Source organism: Protomyctophum parallelum (assembly GCF_964188405.1).
Source record: "Protomyctophum parallelum genome assembly, chromosome: 2".
Taxonomy (NCBI): domain Eukaryota; kingdom Metazoa; phylum Chordata; class Actinopteri; order Myctophiformes; family Myctophidae; genus Protomyctophum; species Protomyctophum parallelum.
Window position 1 is genome coordinate 14,227,640 of NC_139699.1, and position 15,000 is coordinate 14,242,639.

Sequence of the window (15,000 nt, forward strand, 5' to 3'; positions counted from 1 at the left end):
CTAAGTCACTTGTGTGATTTGAGCATTTTTACGTTGCCGCCTAACTCACTTTGTGTGACTTGGGCATTTTTACATTGCATACACAGCAAACAACAGTTACTCTAATAGACCCCCAGGTGTTCTGTATGGAGTTAACATTACTCTAATAGACCCCCAGGTGTTTAGTATGGAGTTACCATTACTCTAATAGACCCCCAGGTGTTCTGTATGGAGTTAACATCACTCTAATAGACCCCCAGGTGTTTAGTATGGAGTTAACATTACTCTAACAGACCCCCAGGTGTTTAGTATGGAGTTAACATTACTCTAATAGACCCCCAGGTGTTTAGTATGGAGTTAACATCACTCTAATAGACCCCCAGGTGTTTAGTATGGAGTTAACATCACTCTAATAGACCCCCATGGTGTTTAGTATGGAGTTAACATCACTCTAATAGACCCCCAGGTGTTTAGTATGGAGTTAACATTACTCTAATAGACCCCCAGGTGTTTAGTATGGAGTTAACATTACTCTAATAGACCCCCAGGTGTTTAGTATGGAGTTAACATCACTCTAATAGACCCCCAGGTGTTTAGTATGGAGTTAACATCACTCTAATAGACCCCCAGGTGTTCTGTATGGAGTTAACATTACTCTAACAGACCCCCAGGTGTTTAGTATGGAGTTAACATTACTCTAATAGACCCCCAGGTGTTTAGTATGGAGTTAACATCACTCTAATAGACCCCCAGGTGTTTAGTATGGAGTTAACATCACTCTAATAGACCCCCAGGTGTTTAGTATGGAGTTAACATTACTCTAATAGACCCCCAGGTGTTTAGTATGGAGTTAACATTACTCTAATAGACCCCCAGGTGTTTAGTATGGAGTTAACATCACTCTAATAGACCCCCAGGTGTTTAGTATGGAGTTAACATCACTCTAATAGACCCCCAGGTGTTCTGTATGGAGTTAACATTACTCTAATAGACCCCCAGGTGTTTAGTATGGAGTTAACATTACTCTAATAGACCCCCAGGTGTTTAGTATGGAGTTAACATTACTCTAATAGACCCCCAGGTGTTTAGTATGGAGTTAACATCACTCTAATAGACCCCCAGGTGTTTAGTATGGAGTTAACATTACTCTAATAGACCCCCAGGTGTTTAGTATGGAGTTAACATTACTCTAATAGACCCCCAGGTGTTTAGTATGGAGTTAACATTACTCTAATAGACCCCCAGGTGTTTAGTATGGAGTTAACATTACTCTAATAGACCCCCAGGTGTTTAGTATGGAGTTAACATTACTCTAATAGACCCCCAGGTGTTTAGTATGGAGTTAACATCACTCTAATAGACCCCCAGGTGTTTAGTATGGAGTTAACATTACTCTAATAGACCCCCAGGTGTTTAGTATGGAGTTAACATCACTCTAATAGACCCCCAGGTGTTTAGTATGGAGTTAACATTACTCGAATAGACCCACAGGTGTTTAGTATGGAGTTAACATTACTCTAATAGACCCCCAGGTGTTTAGTATGGAGTTAACATTACTCTAATAGACCCCCAGGTGTTTAGTATGGAGTTGACATTACTCTAACAGACCCCCAGGTGTTTAGTATGGAGTTAACATTACTCTAATAGACCCCCAGGTGTTTAGTATGGAGTTAACATTACTCTAATAGACCCCCAGGTGTTTAGTATGGAGTTAACATTACTCTAATAGACCCCCAGGTGTTTAGTATGGAGTTAACATTACTCTAATAGACCCCCAGGTGTTTAGTATGGAGTTAACATCACTCTAATAGACCCCCAGGTGTTTAGTATGGAGTTAACATTACTCTAATAGACCCCCAGGTGTTTAGTATGGAGTTAACATTACTCTAATAGACCCCCAGGTGTTTAGTATGGAGTTAACATTACTCTAATAGACCCCCAGGTGTTTAGTATGGAGTTAACATCACTCTAATAGACCCCCAGGTGTTTAGTATGGAGTTAACATTACTCTAATAGACCCCCAGGTGTTTAGTATGGAGTTAACATTACTCTAATAGACCCCCAGGTGTTTAGTATGGAGTTAACATTACTCTAATAGACCCCCAGGTGTTTAGTATGGAGTTAACATCACTCTAATAGACCCCCAGGTGTTTAGTATGGAGTTAACATTACTCTAATAGACCCCCAGGTGTTTAGTATGGAGTTAACATCACTCTAATAGACCCCCAGGTGTTTAGTATGGAGTTAACATTACTATAATAGACCCCCAGGTGTTTAGTATGGAGTTAACATTACTCTAATAGACCCCCAGGTGTTTAGTATGGAGTTAACATCACTCTAATAGACCCCCAGGTGTTTAGTATGGAGTTAACATTACTCTAATAGACCCCCAGGTGTTTCGTATGGAGTTAACATCACTCTAATAGACCCCCAGGTGTTTAGTATGGAGTTAACATTACTCTAATAGACCCCAGGTGTTTAGTATGGAGTTAACATTACTCTAATAGACCCCCAGGTGTTTAGTAGACATGTATTAAAAAAATGCCTAAGTCACAGATTATTTTCTTGAAAATGGCCTAAGTCACTTTTTTTTGTTATGGAATGACTCTCATGTTTATCTTTTTGTAAAAAACATTTTGTTAACCCCTCAGGAAGCCATTGTAAAAATCTGCATTAAAAACTCTTACATACTTGCGAGAAAATGTGTTTTTTCTTATTATCCGAAAATCATAAAAAATGACTTAGGCATTTATCCTATGAGGCTAACGATATACAAATATATGTTCATATAGGCCTATTTTAGGATTTTTTTGAGTGGTGCAACCACTCCCTTTCGGAGCTATGTGTGTGGCTGGCTGGCTGGGTCTGAGCATGAAAACAGCACACCTGCCCGCCCCCCCGGGCGCGTGTGTTCAGGGGGGTCTGGATGTTCTGGGGAGACCCCCGAGGACCCCCACAGAGTTGCATCACTCACTTTTTTTTCTAGGGTTTGATTTCGGTATTCTTCTAAATCAATGTTAAAAAAGGCCAAATCAACATTAAAAAAGGCCACTTTTTTTGCATCGAGCCTATTAAAACACTAAAGTCTCACTCTTGGCTTTTTCTGGCGGGAACCCCTTTTGGTGTTAGCATTATGCTATGCTATAGCTATTGAAAAATAGCAGATCATAGCGCGCCACCGAGTGGTAATCACCAATAACATAACATAACTAGATACCACATAATTATCATACAATCCATAATCATAATCACAGAATCACCAATAACAGAACTAAATGCCGCAGGGAGGAGGCCGGGGAGGAGGAGGGAATTTGAACGCCGACATTCTGAACAACCAAACTGTGTCAGCTTGGCATGTACTGTAGAGTGAACACAGATAGTGACTGCTTAACACATTTAACCCTTTAAACCCGTCTTTTATTCCATTGTCTTTCCCTGCGTATGATACGCTAAACCCGCTATTTGTTTTATGTGTTTAATTCGCCGTGAAAATCCGGCATTGTCGCGAAACATCGTGACAAGGGCGGCGCGTTATGATGACATGACCGGAAATTGGCCTATCCACTGGCTTGCAAGGGCTTCTGGGAAAATGAGTTCAATGCAAGTGAACGGGGTTTCACCATGAGATCCCTCCGATATTACTGCTTGTTGTTCTTCCGCATCGCAATGGTGGATTAAGTCATGGGACTATTTTCAGGTGGATTTTCATGGATCAAAGGCTCAAATACGTACAGGTATGCTCCAAAGGTAATTAATTAAATACGTATGCTCCAAAGGTAATTAAAAAACACCGTCAGCGACCGTATCTTGTTATCTTGTATCTTGTTCCGACCAAGCAATCTGATTGGTTGGAATAGGTTCTCTACCCATGCTTAAGCCAGCGTAATGGAACACCTCGCCCTGGGCCTAATCACACATTAATAAATCACTCTGCACCTGATCAGGCCATATTGTCACGGATGCAGACAGAGTTGAACCCAGGAGCAAAGTCACAACAAACTAGAGTAGATAATAAAGTATTTAATAAAGAATTAGGAGATATCTTACACAGGGGAATGCAGGTATCAGGCATGAATGACTTCAAAGTCAACACAGGAACAGGCAGGACATCCAAGACAACAGGTTATGAACCGACAATGAGTGTTTGCACTGAGTCCAGTTTTATAGTGAGCAGGTTGATTGGAGAAGTGTTCACTGCTGGGCTGATGAGGTAGTTGAAGACATGTGTGTAAATGGAACTGGGTGTGGTGGAATGGGATATGGGAGTGGCCAGTGTGGAGTCACAGACTGAGGGAGAGACAGACTGTGACACATATATGGCAAATAATTCAGTGCTCGGAGGTCTATGAACAGGAACACGCCACTGGACTTGGTAAACAAACTGTAATTCAACATCCAGCTTCATTTCGGGAGGAGTCTTACACCACATTCATTCATTATCAAAACCGTTAGGTTTGTCAAATAGCTAAGCTATGGTTGCATAATCAAAAATGATGCTAATGGGTTAATATAATGAACGTCCCTAATCAATCAGTCCCGTTTCCTTTTTAAGTCACTAAATCAATGCTTCAATGACGAAGCAAAGAACCACAAGCAGCATTATGAAAGGGATCGTCAAAGCAGAAGAGGCTGTATGTTTTGAAGACCCTGGGAGTTCATTGTGATACAGTTTCATAATTTGAAAAAATACCTATCTACAATTCCCAAAGAATCTAAGGTGTTTTATTATCTCCATCCAGAAAGAGAGGAGAACAGTTAGGTGACTTGTGGTGTACTCATTGGGTGTAAATGACCTGAGTTCCATGCCATAACACGTATCTGTAAACAATGCAGGCACATCCATGATTTACACAAATCACAGCATCAGAAACACTACTATTCAGAAACTGAATGTGGGCTGGAAGCCAGAGCTAGTGTTAGCAGACACTAGTCAGAGAGTTCTTTACAGCTACTGGGCACCTTCTCTATAGGTAATAGAAGGCAGTGCGTGTGCTTTAGCGTAATTATTGGCACGACAGAAAACAAGACACCGGTCAGAAACAAGACGCCGGTGAGTTCCGCAAGCGCCAAGTGCCAATTATCACAGTAAAGCACACCCTCTGGTGTAATATTGCTCAAAACACTACAGCATATCTGGGGCTGAATCAGGCTCGCCAACAACAGTCCAATGGTTCCTGGTTTGTAAACTAAAAGGCTTTTCTCTCATTAAACTGATAAGCAGTGTTAATTTTGCTGACTTCATTTAATTAATGAATTTGGTCAACCAATAAAAACTAGACTAAAATGCCAGTGGAGAAGGGATCCAGTAGAACTAAAAGACAAGTTATTGTATGCTTGTATGCTTGGTTGTGTGCAGGTTTCACTCTCCGAAGATTGACAATCTACAAGCTCTGCTATGTTCGGCTCATATGAAACAGGCATTATACGACGCCATCAAGGCCTGCCGAAATACATTTTAGTCGACTAAAATCGTATGAAATGTTGGTCGACTAAAAGTATTATTACAATTTTTGCAGAGTCAGGTTCATCCCATACTCTCTCTCTCTCTCTCTCTCTCTCTCTCTCTCTCTCTCTCTCTCTCTCTCTCTCTCTCTCTGATTAGATCAGTGCATTCAGATCAATGGCAGACATCAGATGCGGTTGAGGGTCATTGATTATAGTTTTAACCACAGTCATTGTCTCTGTGGTTAACACAGCCATCCAATGCGCCCCTCTGTGCGCCCCTCTGTGCTGTGCCCATGTGACTCCAGTGCTGTGCCCATGTGACTCCAGTGCTGTGCCCATGTGACTCCAGTGCTGTGCCCATGTGACTCCAGTGCTGTGCCCATGTGACTCCAGTGCTGTGCCCATGTGACTCCAGTGCTGTGTCCAGTGCTGTGTCCAGTGCTGTGCCCATGTGACTCCAGTGCTGTGTCCAGTGCTGTGCCCATGTGACTCCAGTGCTGTGTCCAGTGCTGTGCCCATGTGACTCCAGTGCTGTGTCCAGTGCTGTGCCCATGTGACTCCAGTGCTGTGTCCAGTGCTGTGCCCATGTGACTCGGCCGTGCCATCCAGTCATGTGACTGGGCCATGCCATCCGGTCAGTCAGTAGCTGGCTGATACTAATCTGGTTAATCACACAGATAATCTGTCCAGGCCAGACATGCCATGACAGGCTGCTTAATCTGCCCTGACCCCTGAGGTCATGGATCACTGAATTCTAACTTGTCCAAAAACTCTCTCCAGCCTCAGATCACAATGCTTGGCTGCGCTATAATGTTGGCCATCCAACAGAATATGAGGCTCATGCACGGGGGGGGGGGGGGGGGGGGGGGGGATCGGAGCCTTGTGTTTTTTGGACGCAGAATGCATGTCATTCCAAACTAGTATAATATAGTATAGTATATAGTTTATATATATAGTTTCATTATAAAGATACTCCACTGTTACTTTCTTAGCTTTCATGATAACTACTTTTTATGTATGTGATGTATTGCCATGCTTTTTGTTATTGCTTAATGTAAATCGCTCTGGATTAAGAGAGTCTGCTAAATGCCTACATTGTAAATTGTAACTGGCCCCAGTGAGTTTTAAAAGGATTGCCTTGCATGGACACACTTCCCAGAGACAAACATTTCGTTGCTTAGGTTTTATATTAGCCTTTTATTTACTTTATTAGGCTTTCCTGAGAACAACTAGAGAGACGGAGGGAGACCTTGGATGGAGAGGGTTGGCATGCAGCCCAAACCACGTCTTCTGTGAGGAGGAACCCAAAAACCCTGCAAAACCTTTAAAGATCATATAAAATACTACTATACTCAAAGTACCGATTTATACTCGTCTGTGTGCGGAAAATAGCAGATCTGCAAGCTCTCAGTGTGTGGCGGCGCGACCCGACAGAGAGAGAGAGGGAAGAGAGGCTGTTTTAGCTCTCAGTGTGTGGCGGCGCGACCCGACAGAGAGAGAGAGGGAAGCTCTCAGTGTGTGGCGGCGCGACCCGACAGAGAGAGAGAGGGAAGCTCTCAGTGTGTGGCGGCGCGACCCGACAGAGAGAGAGAGGGAAGACCCGACCCGACAGACCCGACAGAGAGAGAGAGGGAAGAGAGGCTGTTTGACGCGACAGAGAGAGAGAGGGAAGAGAGGCTGTTTGACCCGACAGAGAGAGAGAGAGGGAAGAGACCCGACAGAGAGAGAGAGGGAAGAGAGGCTGCTTTAGTTGGTGTGACTCACAGTCCTAGTTAGAATAATGTAGTCTCTTATGAATCATGCAGGCTGACTATCAAACTGACGCACGCACGCAAATACGCACACACCCGGGTGCACACAACACACACACACACACACACACACATGGGCGCACACGCATGCGCAAGTGCGTGCGTTTTATCAATACATGTTGATAAAACATTTCTGCTGTTCCACTTTCCACCATGACACCTGCAATGCGTAACAGCAACAACTCTCTCTCTAAAAACCTAGTTTTTGTCTTTTGTCTGAACTAGGACATAAGGTCCACTTCTCAAACTATGAAATTGTTGCACTATCCCTTTAATCCAGTGTTTGTCTGTCTGTCTGTCTGTCTGTCTGTCTGTCTGTCTGTCTGTCTGTCTGTCTGTCTGTCTGTCTGTCTGTCTGTCTGTCTGTCTGTCTGTCTGTCTGTCTGTCTGTCTGTCTGTCTGTCTGTCTGTCATATCTCAGGTAAACAAACAGTAGCTCCATGACGACAGTTGCTAAGTGACCGTTGTCGGCTGTTACTACTGGATGGGGGGGGTGGGCGGGGGTGGACTACAATTTATCATCTGTATGAACAAGGTTCATACAGATGATACAAGGAGAGAGAGGAGAGAGAGAGAGAGAGAGAGAGAGAGAGAGAGGAATAAAACGGATCCTCCGTGCTTCAGCATCCATTGCTCTACTTGCACTGAATACCTTGGAATAAATTATTAATGGAACGCAGAAATGATCGCTTCCACTCCCAGCGCTATTTTAAGACCGGGTGACATGTTTTCTCAGTGCGCGCGCGCGTGCGTGTATGTGTGTGTATTTGTGTGTGTGTGCGTGCATGCATGGGTGCGTGCGTGCGTGTGAGAGAGATTCCTGGTTGTCCTATTTTCCATCTTTCTGTGTTATTAAAGAACTATATTGATTCATTCTAAAAGGAAACGTGCTTGCTGTTGTTGTTGTTTTTACAGTATTCATGGGTTGCAAATGTAGTCCTGTTGAGACTGATTGAAACACCTGTTTCAACATGGTTGGTGTAGGACTATACATTTGCAACTTATTAACACATTAATTGTGACATACAGTAAACCATGCTGGGACATCTCCACTGAATTCAACGTCTCTTTTTTTTTTTTTTAAGATATTTTTTTGCGGCTTACGCCTTTTATTGATTTTTTAAGGGACAGATAGTAGGCTGACAGGAAACGGGAGAGAGATGGGGGGATGACATGCGGTAAAGGCCGTGTCGGGTCCGGGAGTCGAACCCGCGGCACACCGCGACTGGATCACCAGTCCGGTGCCCAGACCGTTACGCTACGGCCTGGGCCAATTCAACGTCTCTTCACCTCTTTAACCCTTCTATACTCAATTTTCTTAAATATATATATATATATATATAGGCTGCTCTATAAAAAGTCTATACCTTTTATATACCTCTTTATGTATGTAAATCCCTTGACTCCTTCAACACCGCTCTCAAAGGGCACCTGCCACCTATACTGACGGCTGCAATTGGAAACCGTCCCCTGTAAAGTCTGAGTCATAACTAACTCACCTTTCAGAACACGTCATGTATGCTGCAGCTGTTTGGTTCTTGTTGACATTGTGCATCATTGGTATATATTTTCATTTATGAAGCCATTCTTGGGGATTTGCCCCCTTTACATTTCCTCCACATTTAATTTGGTAAAAAATGGTATAAACCTAAATGTCTGGTTACAATCAATCAATCAATCAATCAATTCAATCCTTCCATACATACAGTAAAACAGTTCAAACCTTCTATACTGAAACTGCAAAATTTTGCAAACCTCTATTCAAACAGCATCCATTACTAGCAACACTTTTCAGTCTATAACAGCATCCATTAGCTATACTTAACACCATGTGCCATGTGGAGCATCTGCAATATGCCTAAATTGTAAATTGGTAAAATGGTAAATGGTGCATTTATATATAGCGCGTTTATCCAAGGCGCTTTACATAGATTGTGCATTACATTCACACACACATTCATACACCGATGGCAGCGGAAACCATGCAAGGCACCAACCAGCACATCAGGAGCAATTAGGGGTTCAGAGTCTTGCTCAATTAACTCTGGGGGAGCCCGGGTTCGAACTGGCAACCTTGCGGTTGCCATCCAGCCCCTCTACCCCTGAGCCACCGCCGCCCCAATTGTAAGGTTGGTGGCGGTCCTAAGCTACAGTACATGTGGTTAGCTCTGGAATGCTAGTGTGATGTAAACGGGGCAAAATATCAAGATGGCCATCCAGCCTCGCTTTGTTTTGATTTTTGAAATGCTATCATCTCGGATTTTAATCCCAGATTCCGATTCTAATCAAAACAAGCTTTATCATACTTTTGTGGATGCAGGCCCCAGGCTCTGGAACAATTTACAATTTACAATTTAGGCATTTAGCAGACGCTCTTAATCCAGAGCGACTTACATTTAAGCAAGAACAAAAGCATGGGAATACATCACATAAAAGCATTTATCATGAAACATGCGTAAGCTAAGAAGGTAACAGTGGAATATCTATATGATGAAACTATACATACACTATACATAATAAACTATACATATTCACTACTATGCTATACATATGTACTATGGCGTGCTATGACTATATACAATACAATTATAGTGCTGTCTACATAACATGCTATAAGTCTGTGTCAAATGCTATCTAAGCCAACAGAAATGCTATCTAAGGGGTTAGGGTAAGTGCTATGGGCCATGATGGAGTCTGAAAAGGTGGGTTTTCAGGCTACGGTGGAAGATTGGGAGTGAACGCACTGCCCTTCACGATCAGATATGCCCAGTCGATCTGTGTTTTTAAATCCCTACTCAAAACCCATCTGTTCTCCCTTGCTTTTAATTGCACTTGAGTTCCCTTGTCTATTTTTATTGTTGCTCTTTGTCAACGTATGTACGTAAATATGTTATTGTTTCTATTTTCTTGCCTCCAATGTCATGTTGTATTTTTTCTTGTTCAGCACTGTCGGCCTTTGGCTGTTGGAAATGTGCTATATAAATAAAGTTTGTTTGATTGATTGATTGATTCATTGATTGATACTATAATTCTGACAATGTCTGAATGTCTGAATGTCTGTGTCTCACTGTAACTGCCGTAGCTCCTCACTGCCTGCACCAATCACTTCCACTTTTCACACAGGCATTGACCATAATAATATGGAGGGCGTAACGAAGCCCTTTTTTCGATTTCACACATTAATGATTAATAATGAATTTATTTGTGAATTAAAAATACGAAAACGCACCCAGGGCGCAGTACCCCACGCAAGTATTTCACGGGTAAGGGCTAGTTTACAAAATGTATGTTTCGGGTGACCTTCATTCATAGTCTTTAGTTTTCGGTGAAGAGGTGGACCACCCAAAACTACAACATGACGTCACTGCGGTGCATGTTCACCGCTTACACAACACAGCTCTCTGTTTTTACTAAAACTACAACATGACATCACACCGAGGTGGTCACCGCTTACACAACACAGCTCTCTGTTTTGACTAAAACTACAAAATGACATCACACCGAGGTGGTCACCGCTTACACAACACAGCTCTCTGTTTTTACTAAAACTACAACATGACATCACACCGAGGTGGTCACCGCTTACGCAACACAGCTCTCTGTTTTGACTAAAACTACAACATGACATCACACCGAGGTGGTCACCACTTACACAACACAGCTCTGTTTTTACTAAAACTACAACATGACATCACACCGAGGTGGTCACCGCTTACACAACACAGCTCTCAGTTTTTACTAAAACTACAACATGACGTCACTGCGGTGCATGGTCACCGCTTACACAACACAGCTCTCTGTTTTTACTAAAACTGCAACATGACGTCACACTGAGGTGGTCACCGCTTAAGGCTCATACATAGTCTGGATGTAATGGTCCATTTGGTTCCATGTGTATAACAGTTACAGATCTGTTATGGTCATGGTCATTCAGGGCTATCTATTCACATGTTTCTGGTAATATTATTGTCTACTCATTTTGTACAGTATGTCTGTGGCAAAAATGGAATGTTGACAAAGATGTCCACCACAGGCCAACATGGCGACGACCTCATGACCCCTGGACTAGATCCGAACGTGTGGAAGAGTACTGTGCTTCACTGCGGGACCCGTGAAGTAAAAAAAAAGAAGAAAACATCTCCCTTAGAGATAGGGTGAGAAGTTCAGTCACACGAGAGAGACTCGGGAGTAGAACCACTGCTCCTTCGCCTGGAAAGGAGTCAGCTGAGGTGGTTCGGGGCATCTGGTTAGGATGCCTCTCCGGCGCCTCCCTAGGGAGGTCCTCGACGCACGTCCCACTGGGAGGAGACCCCGGGGCAGACCAAGGATCACACCCTACTGGGAGGAGACCCCGGGGCAGACCAAGGACCAGATGGATTATATCTCCACTGGGAGGAGACCCCGGGGCAGACCAAGGAGGAAACACATCGACTCACTGGCCTTGGAACGTCTCGGAAGTCACTAATGTTGCTCTGGAGAGGGAAGTCTGGAGCTCTCTGGTGGAGCTGTTGCCCCCGCGACCCGACTACGGATAAGCGGTTGAAGATGGATGGATGGATGGACAACGTGCAGTCACGATCGTACTTCGTACCGGCACTGCAAAAGAAAGCTCTCAACGTGCCATGACGCATTGAGAGCTTGTAAATCTGCTATATTTTATATATGTGATCTGACGCTGTGAGCTGATTTTGGGGCAGACGATGTGCCGGCAGCAAATGTTTGGCAATGTTGCCCAAGCCTAACTCACACGCAGGGCAATGGTGCATGCACTGAAAGGAACGCACACGTGCGCATGTGAGTGTATTCGTTCGAATGAGTGCACCTTTGAATGCACGCATGCACGCACACACACACAGACGCATGTGCACACACGCACGCACGTGCATGTGCACACACGCACGCGCACACACACACACACACACACACAGAGGCTTCAGGGATGTGCACAGATGTGATAGGCATGCGTGCAGTGGTCAGACGCACAGAGAGACACGTGCTGTCTCCTCTGTCACATGGAACTATTTTTTGGGTGTTGTGATATGGACACAAAGAAATAACGAAAGTTGCACTAATATTTTAGAAAAAGGTCAACATTACAAATGATGTTAGTTTTGTGGATTAATTAACTTTTACTGCGTGGCCCCCAGTACCCCCCACAAAATGACCGGAACTACTTAATATTGACCAAAACTAGAGCAGAACTCCCACCACGGGAGTCGGGCAATCAATCAATACAGTTGCAACCACTATATTAAAGTATTTCATACAACTTAAGATGAAAAAATCTGAACTAACGGTATCCCTTTAAGTAGAAGTATCAATACTGCAATGTATAAATACTCTGATGCAAGTAAAAGTCTGGAATTCAAAATTGACTTGAGTAAAAATACAGTATTGGCATCAAAATGTACTTAACCGGTTCAGTGCATCCAACGTGCCCACACGTCATAAGCAATCCAACCCACGGATTCAAAGGACGTGTGTACATCTTGAATGATATCAAACAAGAGAAGAATATTCTGTTTTAGATCTTCATGTCTGACTCCTCAACTGCCTCTCGTTCAAAATATGAACGCGATGGATTATTTAGCGATATTATGGAAACGAGAGCAAGGTAAGCAAGCAAAAAATATCTCAGTTTTTTTCTGGAACAGCATAGGGTGGGGGGGGGGGGCTTTACAGAGTCTCAGTATAGAGGGTATGCGTGTGACATCATCCCAGAAGTTATGCAGGAACACCTATGGCAAAAAACTACTTTCTGGCCTCGACAGCTCATAACATCCAAACAGAAAAGTCCAATTTGATTCCATTAAATGACTTTACACAACGTTAAATTCACTTTGTCATACACATTGACACTCGATCAGCCATTCACTTTATGCATGCGCATACCCTCTATAATAGTTAACCCATCTAATCTTTGAATATATATATATATATATATAGTCATTATATTCACATCCACAGTGAACGCTTTTACCATAAAGCTTTGCTTCTGGGGATCCCTTTAACCTATAGAACATGCACCAAGTACTGATTTATCGTGTTTTTCATGAAATCCCAGAGCGCCAAATACACCATTTATGTGTTATTTAGCTTCTTTCTTCATTATATTAATGACTCACCGCGGAACGGGGCTTTCGTTCGATCCGCAGCTCTTGGCTCGATTGGCTTTGCCTGGTGGGCTGTTATGGTTGGAATAACATGCAGGAACGACCCTGGAGGCATTTCTAGGCCTTTTATCTCTTATTTACGGCTCAGATCGCACTGGATGAACGTATACAGCGTTCAACGTAGCGTGCATGCATGTTTAGCGGCTCAATAGTAAATGCTTCTAAAGACCCTTAAATAGACGTTGTTAACATTAGCGTTAGCCGAGGTGCAAAGCTACTAATATGCTGTGTGGTGTGAAGCTTTGTATCTCTTGCATCTGCCCATGATGTGAATGCACTAAATGGCCAGTTGTGATCTTATAAAGGCTAAAGTGAATTAAGAGCAGCATTTTTTAAATGTCCATAACTCTTCATTTTTTAATAAAGGCTAATTTCCTTAGTATATACTAACTAACTAGTGTCAAGCCATCAACTTGCAAAGATGATGGCCTCCTCATGTCCTCATTCACCTCCTCGTGTCCTCATTCACCTCCTCGTGTCCTCATTCACTTCCTCGTGTCCTCATTCACCTCCTCGTGTCCTCATTCACCTCCTCATGTCCTCATTCACCTCCTCATGTCCTCATTCACCTCCTCATGTCCTCATTCACCTCCTCGTGTCCTCATTCACCTCCTCGTGTCCTCATTCACCTCCTCGTGTCCTCATTCACCTCATGTCCTCATTCACCTCCTCATTCACCTCCTCGTGTCCTCATTCACCTCCTCGTGTCCTCATTCACCTCCTCTTGTCCTCATTCACCTCCTCGTGTCCTCATTCACCTCCTCGTGTCCTCATTCACCTCCTCGTGTCCTCATTCACCTCCTCGTGTCCTCATTCACCTCCTCGTGTCCTCATTCACCTCCTCATGTCCTCATTCACCTCCTCATTCACCTCCTCGTGTCCTCATTCACCTCCTCATTCACCTCCTCACCTCCTCATTCACCTCCGTTATGTCCTTATTTACCCCCTTAACTCCTCATTCACTTCAGTTATGTCTCCTCACTCACCTCCTTATATCCTATTCACCTGCAAAAAGGATAGGCCTCACTCACACCTTCACATCTAGCATACAACATTGTTGGATGCTAGATGTAAACAAAGGGTAAGTGTCTATACCGCTGTTCCATCGAGTCAGTATTGATCTACTCTGTGGTTTAGCAGCTGCACGGCGGCAGAAAGAAAGTCCCTTCAGGGGGTCATAAACACTGCCCAGAGGATCATGGCATGTCCCCTTCCATCTCTGGAGGACCTCTACAAGAGACATTGTAGCAGGAGAGCCAACAGTATCCTCATGGAGGGTCATCACCTGCTGCAACTCATGCCCTCAGGGAGGCGGTATAAAGTCATCAAGGCAAGGGCGAACAGACGGAAAAACAGTTTCTATACCCCAGAGCAGTCATAGCTCAAAACACTGACACTTGAACTCTGACACTTGACACTTTATGGACTAAAAGGACATACTGTGCAATATGCCTTAAATGTTTGTATTTTATATAGAGTATTATGTCTTTTGTTTTCAATGCACTGAGCTGGATTGCAAATCAATTCCGTTAAATGACAATAAAGATATTCTGATTTTGATTCTGATTCATGGCCACCCCAATGCATTTCCA

At 43.4% G+C, this 15,000-nt stretch overlaps 1 protein-coding gene across 1 annotated transcript in view; it reads right to left on the bottom strand.

Annotated features, from left to right (window-relative positions):
* The window catches only part of LOC310854527 (SH3 and multiple ankyrin repeat domains protein 2-like), a gene marked incomplete at both ends in the record, with an annotated part of 149,655 nt that overhangs the window by 52,534 nt on the left and 82,121 nt on the right, over positions 1-15,000 (bottom strand).